General features: G+C 34.5%; 1 protein-coding gene across 38 annotated transcripts in view; it reads right to left on the reverse strand.

Moving 5' to 3' along the window:
- SORBS2 (sorbin and SH3 domain containing 2) overlaps positions 1 to 16277 on the reverse strand; it is a 423285-nt gene that overhangs the window by 166212 nt on the left and 240796 nt on the right. For 33 of the 38 annotated variants that reach the window (XM_031943203.1, XM_031943204.1, XM_031943210.1 and 30 more), the window contains one exon: positions 15542 to 15597. The exons of the other annotated variants lie outside the window; for them this stretch is intronic. The gene's annotated coding sequence lies outside the window, so the exon portion shown is untranslated. The remainder of the gene's footprint in view (positions 1 to 15541; positions 15598 to 16277) is intronic. 38 annotated transcript variants of the gene reach the window in all.

Here is a 16277-nt window from a genome sequence, read left to right on the forward strand (position 1 = left end):
ATGATCAACTCTGATGGATGTGGCTCTCTTCAATAATAAGATGATTCAAACCAGTTCCAGTTGTTCAGTAAAGAAGAAAATCAACTACATCCAGAGAAAGAACTATGGGAAATGAGTGTGGACCACAACATAGCATTTCCACTCTGTTATTGTTTGCTTGCATTTTTTTTTCCTTCTTGGGATTTTTTTTTCTTTCTTTCTAGATCCTATTTTTCTTATGCAGCAAGATAATTATATAAATATGTATACATATATTGGATTTAACATATACTTTAACATATTTAACATTTATTAGACTACCTGCCATCTAGGGGAGGGAATGGGGGGAAGGAAGGGAAAAGTTGAAACAGAAGGTTTTGCAAGGGTCAGTGTTGAAAAATTACCCATGCATATGTTTTGTAAATAAGCTATAATAACAATAAAAGAAAAAAAAAAAAAGAAAAAAACTGAGGCTCAAAAAGTATAGATGAATTCCTCAGTCATATAGCATATGTAAGCATCTGAGGCAATATTTCGACCCAGATATTCTTGACACTAAGTCCAGCATTCTACCCACTGATACTACAATTTGCCATCTTATTATGTTGCCATTTTGGACAAATAGATAGTTCTCAAACTTGAGAAAACAATGAGGAAAAAAAGGATGCAACTGCAATAAAAAAAAATAGTTATATTCAAAAGTCCAGAAAAGATAGCACTCTATACAGTAGTACCATTGGAATTTGCACTTCTATATAAGCCAAAATCCTTTCCCAGTAATCACAGTTTAAGAGTTAGCAGTAAGAATTCTGCTTACCCACACTGGAAAACCTATAGATTTCAGATTTTCTTAAAACTTCCTAACTACTCATTTCTCTAGTTCAGCAGTCCTCAAAATGTAGTTTAGAAACCTCTGGGAGTTCCTGACCTTTTCAGAGGGTCTGCGGGGAAGGTGTCAAAAGTGTTTTTATAATAATACAAAAATATTTCCATTTTGAATAAGGCAAATACTGATAGATTTTTTTCCAAAAGCTTTGTGGGGGATGGGTCCTCAAAAGTTTAAAAATCATTAAACTAGTCTATCTCTTAATTCAAGGACTAGGAAGAAAAAATAGATTGCTATTTAAAAGCAAAACACCAGTCTCCCTCCTCCATAAACGTCAATGTCCTGAGTTTAGAAAGTGGATTAGAACCCTAGTAAATCTGAATGAAAAATACTTCAGAAGTGACCTGATCCAACCCCTGGATAGAAATCCCCTATATATGGCACCTAAAATAAATCATCATCCACCTTCTACTTAGAGACCACCAGTGATGGAAAAATCATAATCTCTAATTTTGAAAAGCTCCAGGGAAATGAAGTCAAATTATACCCACCTCCCCCTCACCCCACTCCCAACTCCGGCTGTTCTGAAGCTCCATATGTTCAGTAATATATTCAGTTCCATACTGTTTTCTTGGCATGACTCATACACAAAGGGCATCTGCCTAAGGAATAACAAATTTCAGTGTTTTTCAGCATTTACTTTTTGGCAGTTGATTTTTTAAGTGATTGCTCCTACTTCACTCTTTTATGTCCATTCCTTTAAAGCCTAACAGCAGGAAGCATCTCTGGGAGTAATAAATTAGCTATTCATTGTTTTAATTTCCAGCAGAGGCAATGTACCAAAAGACTTAGTCCTAAAAATGATCTAGGGTGCCTTGACCCTAGAATAACTTTTTCCCTTTTCTTTCTGTGCTCTGGCATCTCCAGTGTTGTGTGATGCTACCAGGGTCTTTCCTTCCTTTCATCTTACTCCTCTCACCCCCATGTCAAATTAATCAGGTCTTTAACCAAATAGTATAGATTTCTATTTCTTTTTATCACCTGTGTAAGAAGCAGAATAGTGAAGAAGAAAAATGCTAATGTTTATATGATATTTTGGTCTGCAAAGCCTTTTACTAAGTATGTTTGCATGTTAAATGGTTTGGGGGTGGGGGACAGTTTCTACTTTGCTTAGATGCGCTACCCATTCACCCCACCTTCACTAAAACTCTTCTCCTCCCACCCCCCACTCCCCCGCCCCCAAGCTTTCCAAATAAATCACTACTTGCTTTTATTTCTTATGTATCTGAAAGTTTCTTATCTGTAAATATGTTGCATTTCCCTTATAGGATTTAAGTTCCTTGAGGGCAGAGAAAGTCTTGTTTTGGAATTTGTATAGCTGGTACCTAACAACACCAAACACAGAGTAGTAATAAATGCTTTTAGACTGATTGTATGAACTTGGGTAATTAGACTCCATGCTCTTTAAAGTCTGATACATTTTGAAATTTCCCTTTCCCCCCCAAAATGTTCAGGGAATGAACAACTGCTTAGAATCTTTGATTTCATCAGATGAAACAGAATGAACTCCAAAGCTACACTTTGTTTTTTCCTTTTCTGGAGTGCCCTAATATTTACAGAACGGAACTTATGTTACAAACCAGTTCCAGTGTGAGCAATTCAGTAGATTTGCCAATGCCAAACAAAGTGGCAGGATTATCTGTCCATTTAATTCTGTGTTCCAAATCTCTAGCTGAAAGAAACACCACCTGCTCATCAATATTGCATTATTCATAACAGTACTGTTTGCCATGGCAAGCATTTCAAAACTCATCTTCATCCCCTACAGTAAATCACTGACTAGACTCATTTAAAAAAAAAAAAAAAAAAAAAAAAAAAAAAAAAAAAAAAAAAAAAAAAAGAAGAGAGAAGACTCCTTTTTTCCTTTTTCCCTCCTGCCTTTCTTAATCTTTACACTGAAACTTAACATTTTACAGATCAAAAGTTAAAGTGATTAATAATATACAGGAAGTCTTCAGTTGAAATGTGTGATTCTGGTTGGATATCAGATCTAGTAATGGTTGTTAGAATTCCCCTCCCTCTGTCTTAGTTTGATGTTTAGTACCCTTAATAGTGATTCTATTTAATGAAGTTTTATTCATTTACATAATAGAAAGATTGGAGGTGAAAGTGGGGAAGAGTATAGCAATAGTCCAAGACCAATAAAAATATAGAAAATGAGAATAAGGAAAGAAAATAAAGAATAGTTGGTTAATACCAGGAATTGAAACCACATCCTACTTTTATTAGCCCTATTTCTGTTATGGGATTACTTCATTTTTTCAGCCACCTTGCTCAAAACTAGAATCCCTTTTAACTCATTTCTTTGCCTCATTGTTCCCATCTTAACAGTAACTAATTCTTGTGACTTCATAGTATTCTGGTTATTTGTATAGAATTGGAATGTGAAGGGATAATGTACATGGCCTTTCTCCTCTACCACTTGAGGCCAAAAACTGCATCTTGTTTACTACTGTTTCTGCATCCTCCAAAGAATCTATTTAACAGAAGACCTTACACACACTATTGGTATTCAATGTGTTTGCATGCCTAAATAAATTCAATAACAAAGACTGAACCTTCTGATTCTCATTCCAGTGAAAGATACATTCAAGATTCTGCTCATGATTCCAGTAAGTTCATGAACTATCATTTATTAAGGGTCTATTGTATATCAGATGCTGTGCTAAATGTACACAATACAAAAAGAAGCAAAAAAGTTTGTGATGCTCAGGAAACTTCCCCTAATTCTAAGAAAGTAGATCCATACATACACATACACATAAAAAAAATATATATATATATATATATATATATGTGTGTGTGTGTGTGCGTGTATATCTCTGTATTTCTCTGTATATCTGTGTGTGTATATATATATATATATATATACATATATATATCTGTATTTACATATACATATATATGATCTCAGATCTTCTTGACTTAAGTCCAAGGGGAAAAGTCCTTTAGAATTGTCAAGAGACATAGATTACTTGGTATACTACTACAATGGACAAGGATTATTATTTTTTGTTTGTTTGTATGCCATGGACTCATTTGGCTGTCTGGTGAAATATATGAATCCTTTTTCATTACAGCAATATATCACCAGGATCATACACTATGACCAGGTGCGATTTATACCAGGAATGCCGGCCTGGTTCAATATTATGGACCCTTTCTCAGCTATGTTTTGATTTTTTTATATTTTTTGGAAATGTATAAAAGTTAGGCTTACAAAACAAAACAATTATGTGGAAATTATATGGAAAAGAACTCCAAAGATACTGATATCAAGTAAAGGAAAACTGACAACAGGATTCTTTGAAGTCCCTCGTATTCTAATGGTTTTATTAGGATTCATATGAACTGAGCAGAACATATCAAAGAAATAGGGAAGTGAGAAAGAGAAAAAGCAACACACACACACAGAGGCATAGACATAAATATAACACTGGAGACTGGACATTGACCAAGAACTTCAAAAATAGAAAAAATAAAACTGTGTCTGGGAGCAGGAGTCTGTTTTTACTTCAGTCTGGCACAAATCTTTAAATATAAAAGACATTTTGGGAAAGAACATAAGACTCTTATGGGTAAGATCCTTAGTTTCCCTTTTAATGTTTACTTATGTGTCTTTTAGAAATCAAAATAAGACTTTTTAAAGCTAAGTCAAAAGCAAGTGAAGTTGTTAGTCTTGTGATACTGAGTAAGCTCCTCCTGTATTAATATCTACAAAACAGATGCAATCCTGAGTGTGGGGGCATCCTGAATTGTTCACATGTGCTCATATGTACATATTCTTGGGCATTATTTCCATGACTACCATATGAGTCACTTACTTCAATCAAAATTAGTGTAATCAAAACAGTCTCATCAAAGGGATTTTTAGTCTGTTCAGGGAAGGTTTACAAGCACACAGAAATGATCCTCTAGCTTATGTATGCACAAGTGCATTTAGGCTCACTCACATAAAGTACTAATGACACATAGTCAAACAATTTCCAAAGGAGAATTGGTGGAAAGGTTGTGATAAACTGGGTAACTGGCTTTCTAAAATCATTCTGGTGCAGAGTATTTGTAATTAGCTGGTCTTGTTTAATTTAGATAATGTCTTCATTATTTCATAGCTGGAAGGAATCTGGTGAAAAGAGTGAAAAATTAGCAACTATTTTGTTACTAGATCATGAAACCTATGCTTTTATCCAGGCCTCTAAAGCAGGAAACAACAGAAACTTAAGAGGTTCACTTCACTCAATAAGCCCATCTGAACTTCTCTACGTAAAGAAATAAGCCATAATTGTAAAAGTTATTAAACTATTATGCAACTATGAAGCTCAATTTCTAAATAAAGTTCCATGATTCACTGTTCTTCCATTCTGATGTAGACAGAGGTCCTCATTTTGAACATAAAGCCTGTGTGGCCACTTTTATCAAGAAAAAGGGATCTAGAAACTAGGGAATGTTGCCTCCCTTCTTCTCCACCCTTCTAGGAAATGCCTAATGGTATGCTATCTTTTGTTTCTGAATGTGCTATTATGCAGGTGGTGAACTTTTCCCAGGAGACAAGCTTATGCTGGAGTGTGGCTGGAGCTAGCTGAAGGTTTTATGGTACCATATTTATAGTTCTTCTTCAGGAGCTGTAGAGAATTGTTGGGCTCATCCTATTAAAATATAAAATACAATGAATTCCTTTTAAACTAATTTAGATCTTCATGTACCTGGGAAGGGAGCATGCACGTACCTTGGGTGGGGATGGCACGATGTCATTAATTCAGAAGTGAAAAGATTCCTAAATTGGATATAATAATGGGTTAACATCAAAGTTGGCTGTCCATGAGCTTCTGGGGAAATATTTTCCTAGAACAGGAGTTCTTTATTTGGATCTGTGGATATATTTTAGAGGGGTCCATAGACTTGTAATGGAAAAATATACATTTTTTTATTCATTAAGTTCTAAGTGAAATCTGGAATTTCCTTTGATAATTTAAAACAATTTTCTGAGAAGGGGTTCATAGCCTTCACTAGACAGAGGCAGAGTGGGGAGCACAGTTGTGGTCCATGACACATCCAAAAATGGAATAGATGTCCTTTTCTCATAGTCCCATAAGCATGCTGATAGTATTTCTAATATAGCAAGGGAGTAAACTAATTTAGGTGGTAAAAAATAGAGATAGCAGAGGGACATGAGTTTGGGGACAAGAAGAGGCTATCTATCAATGTATTGTGAGGCTTTTTCTATTGGTATCTTAAAACACATACTTCTACTTAGACTTTGTTATCTCTTCCCTAAAATTACTAATGTTCTTTTTGGTAAAGAGTTAACAAGAATTACTTTTATTCCTTAAGAGACAGTAGCTGAATGTCTTTTGTTTTGTTTTTTTTTCTTACCACCCAGGACTTTGAACACTGTTCTTAATTATTTTAGGCCAAAGAATTTTAAACTGAAGCTCATGTCTTACCAGAGCTAAGAATACACATATAAAGACAGACATATGTGTCTTTATACATGCATACATACATACACATATATTTATATATACACATATACACAGATGAGACTTCATTTCAGGGAGAAGTTAAAACTATGTTTTTCTGTATGTATGCAGATATAGATATATCTTCTCCCTAAATTCACTCATCTTTTTATTACCAATATCTATATGGCCATGAAAATTTCCCAAGAATTAGATGTATCTCACAGACAGCAATGGAGAGGTACATGGTGAAAGTAGGAAGGATGCAATATATAGCAAAATAAGGAGTGACAAAGAAAAAATACAGTAAATGATAAGAAACTCATGACTTTTTTTTTTTTTTAAAAAGATGTTACTGTTTTGTGGCAGCCAGAATTAAGAGATAACTGTTGACTGGGTGCTCCTTGAATAGCCTCACATCAAAAAACATGAAGGACCCTAATATATTGAGTGGAACCTATGTGTAGTCTAATGGCAGGACCTGGATAAGGATTGCATAGCATGAGCCACAGGCAAAGTTAGGATAGATTATAATTTGTATAATGGGAGGAAACATCCACACCAATTAGGTCATGAGGAGAAAAAAGAGAGGTTGGAGAGAGAGAAGTGGAGGGGCAGAGGTAGGGAGAGAGAGATGGAATATTTTCAGATATTATATTATCATTTCTTATCACATGTATCATTTTACAATTCTCCTGCTACATTTCCACAACTCTTTGAAGTATTTTATTCCTTTAATTTTCTTTCTTAGAGCTTTGGTTCTACAGACCAGAATCATTCAACCCTTAAATTACCCATTATATCTCATTTTTCCTACATTCAAATGAGTCTCGGTAGTTTAGATTAAGTGGGGGAGTGATCTCACATATAGATTTGTAAAGATTTTTAACTTTCTTTTATATGACCAGGATAACAGCAACATCATGCAATTTCTCTTTTTAGATTTCTCTTTTTAGAGCAAACAAAAGTGGAATTAGCTGGCCAGTGCTGTCAAAGACTTGCTTGCAAGAACATGAAAGACAGTGTCAATTAACTCCAAGAATCACTTAGTCTAATATTAGTTATAGTCCCCAGATTTCTGTCAGCACATCAGAAGTAGTAGTATCAATTCTCAAGTGGCTAGAAGGGTACTTCAGGCTGTTCTTCTTTTGCTCATTTTGATGCTTCATGTCCCATATGGCTGTATTCAATTTTAGAATTACCAGAATCTACTTCAGTATCAAATGTTAGATTTAACTGCCTCTTGAGTAGAAACACACACACACACACCCCAACATTTCAAGGGGACTGAGAAAAATAATATAAATTTAAATGCAAGAAAAGTTGGCATTTTGGTCTTTAGACTTGGACTATTTCTGAATTTGAAAATGTTAAAGCTTTTCCCACAATGTAACTTAATTGGAAAGAGCATACTGATCTGAGAGACAGAAAGCAGGGCCTAGTTTTAGTGTGATTGGATATATTCAAACTCTCAGGAGACACTGGCCAAGCTCATAGATGCAAGACAGACCAAAATATGAAACACTGAATAAAAAGGCCTGGGTAAATACTAATCTACCTGCTGTACATCTGTGGCTTGCTTTTGACCCAGAGTTCTCAACTTCTTTTGGGATCATCCTTTCTACCCTCTTTAACAATCTGGTGAAATCTATGGACCTCTTCTCAGAAACATGTTCTTCAAAGCATAAAATAAAATATAGAAAATTATAAAGGAAACAAATACTAGTGAAAATAAAGATGGAATTTTTTTTCCTCATCCAATTTTATGGGACCTTTGAAAACTACCTAGGAACTCTCATGCTGATGTAGAATCTGTAAAGTAGCTCAGCAGAGTTAAGAATTAAATCAGACATTTAGGCCCCGAATAAGCTTATTAACACCTTTGTTCTTTGTTTTACTATGAAGCCCCTTAAAAGCTTACAAATACCTGGGTGGAAGACTGAGCCCCTGAACTCTGGGAAACTTTCTCAAGATCCAGTCAAAGCCAAGACTGTAAGCCCCTAATAAGAACAGGAAATAACATCAATTATGAGCTGTGCCAGATTTTCACTTTTTTCTTCTCTAAATCCAATTACAGAATTCAAAAATCCCCAAATACAACTCTAGAAATTAAAAAAATAGGTAATAATAATTATAACTAGTATTTATGCATCATTTTAAGGTTTAGATTTTAAAAGTGTCCTACAGGTTGACTCATAAGAGAGAACACTGGTTATCTTCCACACCAATCACTGTCCTAGAATTCTGGTGTGGAAAGAGAGGCAAATTGATGATATATCACAGAGACACATCAGAGACTAGACCTTTCTTGCCTATAAAAGGGAATCTGAAAAACCATCTTGTCTATTGAATACTCAGTGAGTTGATCTGACTTAGACAACCAGTGGAAGCTCAGTTCAAGATTCAAATCCAAGAATTTGTAATAGCTTTTGTATATGGGCTCTTTGTCTTTGTCTTTCCTACAAAGTATGCAGATTTTCCACAGGATCATTCACTTATAGAGACATTTACTAAAATTTGATCAATTTTCCTTTGTAGAAAAATCCCATAACCTACAAAGTAGCACTAATTAATCTGGCTCTATAGTTGAGAGTGAGAGAAATGCTGGATTTGGAGTCAGGGAATTTAGATTTGAATCTGGAATGTCCCCATCTGTAAAATGAGAACTTCAGGCTAGGTGCATTCTAATACCCTTTTCAGCTAAAAATCTATGAGATTCTCTCATTTAATAATCTCCTTCAGCCTCAGTTTCCCTATGGACAAAATATGAATGTCACTTTTCTTTATGCTTCTCACATAAATGTTGAGAAATATTTGCCAAAGCAAATAGAGCTCTTCAAAAGAAATTTACTATAGGGTAGATGGCAAGCAGCATAATAAAGTCCTGCTTTTAAAATTGGAGGATTGGAATTCAAAATTTTTTTCAATTTGCTACCTATATGACTTTGGACAAGTCATTCAACCTAAGCTTCCTCATTTGTAAAATAAGGGGATTGAATTAATAATTGCTAAATAATTGCTTTTCCAGCTCTTAAGCCTACAAAGTCTTTGAATCCTATGTGTTAAATGAATTACAATCATACAATGCTGCCCTAGAATCCCAAGGTGTTGACAACTGCCAAGAAATGACAAGATTTTATTAGGTAAATTTTTGTTTAAGCCATCTAATCCCCATTTCTAAGAATATAAATTATGAGAAGTTTGATAGGTTCATTGACTTCAAGTGCATTCCAATTCTTAGCTCAAACATTTTGGAGATAAGATCCAATTAGAGAGCTTTTTTTTTTTTTATAGGACTATGTATCAGTAAGTCAAGAAGCCCAGAATGTGCCCAGTCTTACTCAGCTGATCATCAGATTTCTAAGTGATTACTATTTTTTTTAGAAAAAAAGAATATGAATCAGCCAGCCAGACATTTATATTTCACTAAACACCCATCTGCATTGGGTGTTTGGATTAAAACAACAACAATAAAAACCACTCATCAGAGGATTGTAGATCTAGTACTTACCTCACTCCTACATATTTCTCTAACTTTTTAAATATCTGTACATAACTTCTCTGTTTGATATTTGCTTGTTTTCTCCCCCATTAGATTGTGAGATCCTTGAGGGAAAAAACTACCTTTTAACTTTCTTTGTATCCTGTGCTGAGCCCAATACCCAGCACACAGTAAATGTTAAAAAAAAAAAAAAATTAAAAAAAAAAGTTTATTAACTGACTTTTTCATGAAACTTTACATATTGCTCTCAGGATAACTTAGAACTCATTCAAATCAAATTAATGATTCAATCCAATATAAAGTTTCCTCTTGTCAACTTCAATCAATTTATCAATAAACATTTATAAAGTACCTACTATGGGCCAGACAATGTGCTAAGTACTGGGGATTTAAAAAAAAAAAAAAAAAAGCCAAAAGCCAGTTCTGGCATATAGTAGGCTTTCAAAAGCACTCATTAACTTGGTTCAGAACAGTAGCTCACATTTAGTCAACTTTGACAGTGAGGCAATACAAAACACCGCCTTTAGGAATTGTCTTTTTATTTAATCTAGTATTTGTAGGATTTGTTTCCTTTGTAGTACTTGAGCTCTGAATTAACATTTTATAAATTCTATTATTATTAATTTTAATAGCTTTTTATTTACAACTTATATGCATGGGTAATTTTACAGCATTGACAATTGCCAGACCTTTTGTTCCAACTTTTCCCCTCCTTCCCCCCACCCCTCCCCTAGATGGCAGATGACCAATACATGTTAAATATGTTAAAGTATAAATTAAATACTAAATAAGTATATATGTCCAAACCGTTATTTTGCTGTACAAAAGGAATCGGACTCTGAAAGAGACCTGCCACAAACATTCTGGCACATACAGGTTCCTTTCCCTTATTTAAGATATCTTTGGGATATAAGCCCAGTAGTTACACTGCTGGATCAAAGGGTATGCACAGTTTGATAACTTTTTGAACATAGTTCCAAATTGCTCTCCAGAATGGTTGGCTGTATTCACAATTCCACCAACAACGTATTAGTGTCCCAGTTTTCCCCACATCCCCTGCAACATTCAGCATTATCTTTCCCTGTCATGATAGACAGTTTGACAGGTGTGTAGTGGTATCTCAGAGTTGTCTTAATTTGCATTTCTCTGATTAATAATGACTTGCACCATCTTTTCACATGGCTGAGAATTGTCTGTTCATATCCTTTGATCATTTATCAATTGGAGAATGGCTTGATTTCTTATATTTAGAGTCAATTATATATTTTGGAAATGAGGCTTTGATCAGAACCTTTGACTGTAAAAATGTTTCCCCAGTTTATTGCTTCCCTTCTAATCTTGTCTGCATTAGGTTTGTTTGTACAAAAACTTCAATTTGATATAATCAAAATTTTCTATTTTGTGATCAGTAATGATCTCTAGTTCTTCTTTGGTCATAAACCCCTTCCTCTTCCACAGGTGTGAGAGGTAAACTATCCTGTGTTCCTCTAATTTATTTATAATCTCATTTTTTATGCCTAGGTCATGAACCCATTTTGACCTTATTTTGGTGTATGGTGTTAAGTGTGGGTCAATGCCTAGTTTCTTCCATACTAGTTTCCAATTTTCCCAGCAATTTTTGTCAAACAGTGAGTTCTTATCCCAAAAGGTGGGGTCTTTGGTTTGTCAAACACTAGAGTATTAAAGTTATTGACTGTTTTGTCCTGTGAACCTAACCTATCCACTGATCAACTAATCTATTTTTAGCCAATACCAAATGGTTTTGGTAACTGCTGGTTTATAATATAATTTTATATCTGGGACAGCTAGGCCACCTTCATTTGATTTTTTTTTTCATTAATTCCCTTGAAATTCTTGACCTTTTGTTTTTCCATATGAACTTGGTTATTATTTTTTCTAGGTCATTAAAATAGTTTTTTGGGAGTCTGATTGGTATAGCGCTAAATAAATAGATTAGTTTAGGTAGTAGTGTCATCTTTACTATATTTGCTCGCCCTATCCAAGAGCATTTAAAATTTTTCCAATTGGTTAGATCAGACTTAATTTGTGTGGAAAGTGTTTTGTAGTTTTGCTCATAAAGTTTCTGATTTTCCCTTGGCAGATAGATTCCTAAGTATTTTATACTATCAGTAGTTACTTTAAATGGAATTTCTCTTTGTAACTCTAACTTGGATTTTGTTAGTGATGTATAAGAATGCTGATGACTTCTGTGGGTTTATTTTGTATCCTGAAACTTTGCTAAAGGTATGGATTATTTCTAATAACTTTTTAGTAGAATTTCTGGGGTTCTCTAAGTATATCATTATATCATCAGCGAAGAGTGATAATTTGGCTTCCTCATTACTTACCCAATAAGTACCAAGAGTAAGATTTGTGGGCAAATCATTGCCACAGCTAGCATTTCTAATACAATATTGAATAGTAATGGTGATAGTGGGCAACCTTGTTTCACTCCTGATCTTATTGGGAATGGTTGAAGTTTGTTCCCATTACATATGATGCTTACTGATGGTTTTAAATAGATGCTCCTGATTATTTTAAGGAAAAGTCCATTTATTTCTATTCTCTCAAGTGTTTTTAATAGGAATGGATGTTGGATTTTATCAAATGCTTTTTCTGCATCTATTGAGATGATCATATGGTTTTTGTTAATTTGGTTATTAATGTGGCCGATTATACTGATAGTTTTCCTAATATTGAACCCGCCCTGCATTCCTGGTATAAATCCTACTTGATCATGGTGTATTATCCTGGGAATGATTTTCTGTAAAATTCTATTATTATTAACCATTATTTTCCTGATACAAAATTAGTTGCAAAGATTAAGAAAGTAAGGCAAATTTTGTTAACTCAAAGGCTTTTAGAAATAGAATTCTCAGTCTAAGTACAAGTCAATCAATAAGCAAATGTCAAAGGATAAGATAAAGACAGAATATAACAATTGCTTGTGTATATAAGCAAATGTCAAAGGATAAGATAAAGACAGAATATAACAATTGCTTGTGTATGACCAAGTCAATCCTTTTCCCTTTGATATGACATCTTAGCTTGATAATTCAACTAACATTCAATTCAACTCAGTAAACATTTAAGTGTCCAGGTGCAAGATACTGTATATTCTAATGAAAAGTTCATAAATTTAAAAATTCACCAGCACCTAGAATATCAAATAAAGTTTCTCTTTTTAAACCAGTTTATACATACATAGAAGAGGTAACATGGAGAAGATATTTATAAAATTAGATAGAGGGTTAATGCCATAACATTCCATATCTACCTAGGGTTAGAAATGGCTTTGTCACACATAAGACTTTAGGAGCATTAATGCACATGTGTAATAAAATCATGAGTACTGTTACTTTCACATATGAATGGGAAGAGCTAAAGTTAAGTAGTGACTATACAGATTAATGTATACAAAGTAGTAGTACCCAAGAGAAACCGGTAAATTGACTTATTCCTTTAAGACTTGGAGAAACCACAAGATGGCAATATAGAGACATAGGGTTTCACAGGTCTTCCCTACATGTCTTATAAGCAACCTATCACTAAGGTTCTGCTAAACACCTGCATAATCTAGCCAGTAATGAACTTTAGTGTTGACTGGTCCTAATGCAGAGGTACTTTAAGGCAGATCAAGGAAAATGGTTCTTTGGATTTGTACTGACACCGACCCAGTGTGAGGGGTGGAGGGAGTAAGAGAATTGGAGGTGGGGAGATGGTAGCGGTTTCAACCAATTCCTGGGTGAACCTGAGCTAGCTTTTCATTAAGAACTGAATTGTGTTCTCTGGTTTTACTCAATTTGCTCAACTTATTATTTTTTTCCAAAATTCAGAAGCAAAACCAAACTAGGTTTGTTGTGGAGGTATAAGGTATTAGCACCCATCTTTGACACTTGGGCGAGACCACTGTGAAATTCTGGAATTGCAACCGAGTGCGGAGTATTGTGGCCAAAACCTGGTTAGATATGATTCAATTTAAGAATTGGTTGTGTAGAATTCAATGAAAAGCCAGAGGGAAGTAATTTTAGGACATGCTAGGGATAAGAACTAGTTTATAAGCTAATGAGTCACAAAGGGCTACTGATGAAACTTCCAACACAGTGATGTCCAAGGGTATTTGCCTGTAACTCTGGGTTGAACAGTTCCCTGAACCAAACCAAAGCTGGTCTTCCTTTTCTATATTTTTCTCTTTAGGGATAGTGTTTTGTTTGTTATTTTGTTTGTTTTTCCCTGAGGCAACTGGGTTAAGTGACTTGTCCAGGATCACAAAGCTAGGAAGTATTAAGTGTCTGAGGCCAAATTTAAACTCAGGTCCTTCTGACTGGTGTTCTCTTCACTGCACCAACTAGTTGCCCCATATTGTCTTCTTTAGGCCAACCAAAATAAGTTAGATCTCTGTGTCATATTATATGCCTTCAAACATATGCTCTGCCCCATTCCAAATTTTCCTTTCTCCAAGCTAAATGTTCCCAGTTTCCTTCAACCAAAGAAAGAAAACTTATAGAACATCATTTTATGTACAAAGATCCTAAGATTGAATTAGATGAATTGCCCAAATTAAAGATATATCAAGAGCCAATGTTTTCATTTGAACTTTGGCCTTTTGACTACGAATTCTCTTCATAACCTGCCATGCTGTCATCTCTCTTATTCTGGGTACTTTGCTTCAAATTTAGGCAGCCTAATATTAAGGTAGCTTTTCTCCTGTTCAAAATAAGAATGTTTAAACATCTTGCCCCTGTATCTAGAGTTTCAATAAATAACAAGGCACTTACAGAGGCTCCTCTACAAGTGGGAAGTAGAACAGCATAGTGTAATGGGAAAAAGGAAAAACTGAATTCAAATCCAATTATAACCCTAAGTCACTTAAAATGTTTGCATCATTTTTTCTCATCTGTAAAATGAGGGAGTTCAATAAGATGACCTCCAGATGTCCTTTATAGCTCTGTAGCAATGATTTACATGGTGTGTCCATATTAGATATCTTGGGAACAGTGGATAATCAGGAGCTGAGATAAGATGGACTAGGAAGGAAAAGACTCCTTAAATCAGGGTGGATTTTGATAAGAGTGAATTTAAGTACTTGCTAAATTTCCTAACAACCTCAGAGGGTTCCCAGCAACATTTCCTGCTAGCTTGATCCAAGAGACATTTCTAAAAAAGTCTTTACAAGGAAATTTGAGTGGACTTGCCAGTTTGACACTAGTCTTGCCCTACTGTCTTCCTCTTCTATTACTCCTTTCATCAATAGACCATATTCATCCTCATATAGATTTTCTGGGCATAAATGGTATTGAAAACTTAGCAGGAAAGAAAAAGAAAGGGCAGAGAATACTGAAGTTTCAGATCCCTTAACTGTTTTATGTTTACTTGTTCCATCTGGGGTTTTATTTTTTTTATTTTAATTTTTTTATTTTTTGGGGGGGAGGCAATTGAGGTTAGGTGACTTCCCCAGGGTCACACAGCTAGTAAGCATCTAAGGCTGGATTTGAGCTCAGGTTCTCTTGACTCTAAACTCAATACTCTATCCTCTGTGCCACTTACCTGCCTGTGTTTTTAAAGAATATTTTAAAGGAAAATATAGAAGAATTATAATATAGAACAATAGAAAAGAATTATAAGGAAAATATATTAAAGCATAAGAATGTGTTTTTTTCATCTGATCTAATAAGCCCCATCAAGAATATAAAGCCCCAAAACAGCAGAGCATACCTTCTGAAGAAATGCACCCAGATCAAAATGGTATATGGTTCTGTCCTATTGTGGCTCTAGAAAAGAAATATGTCACAATAAGTAATGTGAATGTGTTTAATTGGAGAATTGCAAAATAATCTAATTTGACTTCATTACATGAACTGGTTAAATGGAATGAATTATGTTGCACTTTATCTCATCAGCATTTTTCCTCTATGAAGTTTGGTATGCAATCCTTAGAAAAATAAATTTGGAAAAATAGTATCTGAGAAAATATTTATCGTTGTTTTGCTTTTTCTAGAATTATTCACTATGATTGGGATGTCAAAGTAATGGGAATTATTATATCTGGCCTAATTTTTCCAAAATAAGGATTTATGTGGTAGGTCTGGAAAGCCATCTTTCTCTATGATTTTCTAGTTTCATCTTCTCTCTTGTTCCTCACACCCAATTTAAGGAGAATTTCCTGTTATAAAAAGTCAATTATGGCTTCATTCCTCAAATATGGATTTGGTGGAAGTTTTCGGTATAGCCCCAATTGTAGTGTAGGACCTTTCAAGACTATCCACTTATTCCCTCATCCCTCCCAAAACATTTTTTTCCAAATCTTCATAACCTACATAAAGGTAATGAGGAGGAAAGAATGGGATGGAAGCTCTAACATGTGCAGGACAAAATTCATTCCTAGGTAGACTTTCAACAGCCTTTATAATCTTGAGGCATTTCATTCTCTAAGTAAGTCTTTCTTTACCCT

This window comes from Sarcophilus harrisii, chromosome 6 (assembly GCF_902635505.1).
Source record: "Sarcophilus harrisii chromosome 6, mSarHar1.11, whole genome shotgun sequence".
Taxonomy (NCBI): Eukaryota; Metazoa; Chordata; class Mammalia; order Dasyuromorphia; family Dasyuridae; genus Sarcophilus; species Sarcophilus harrisii.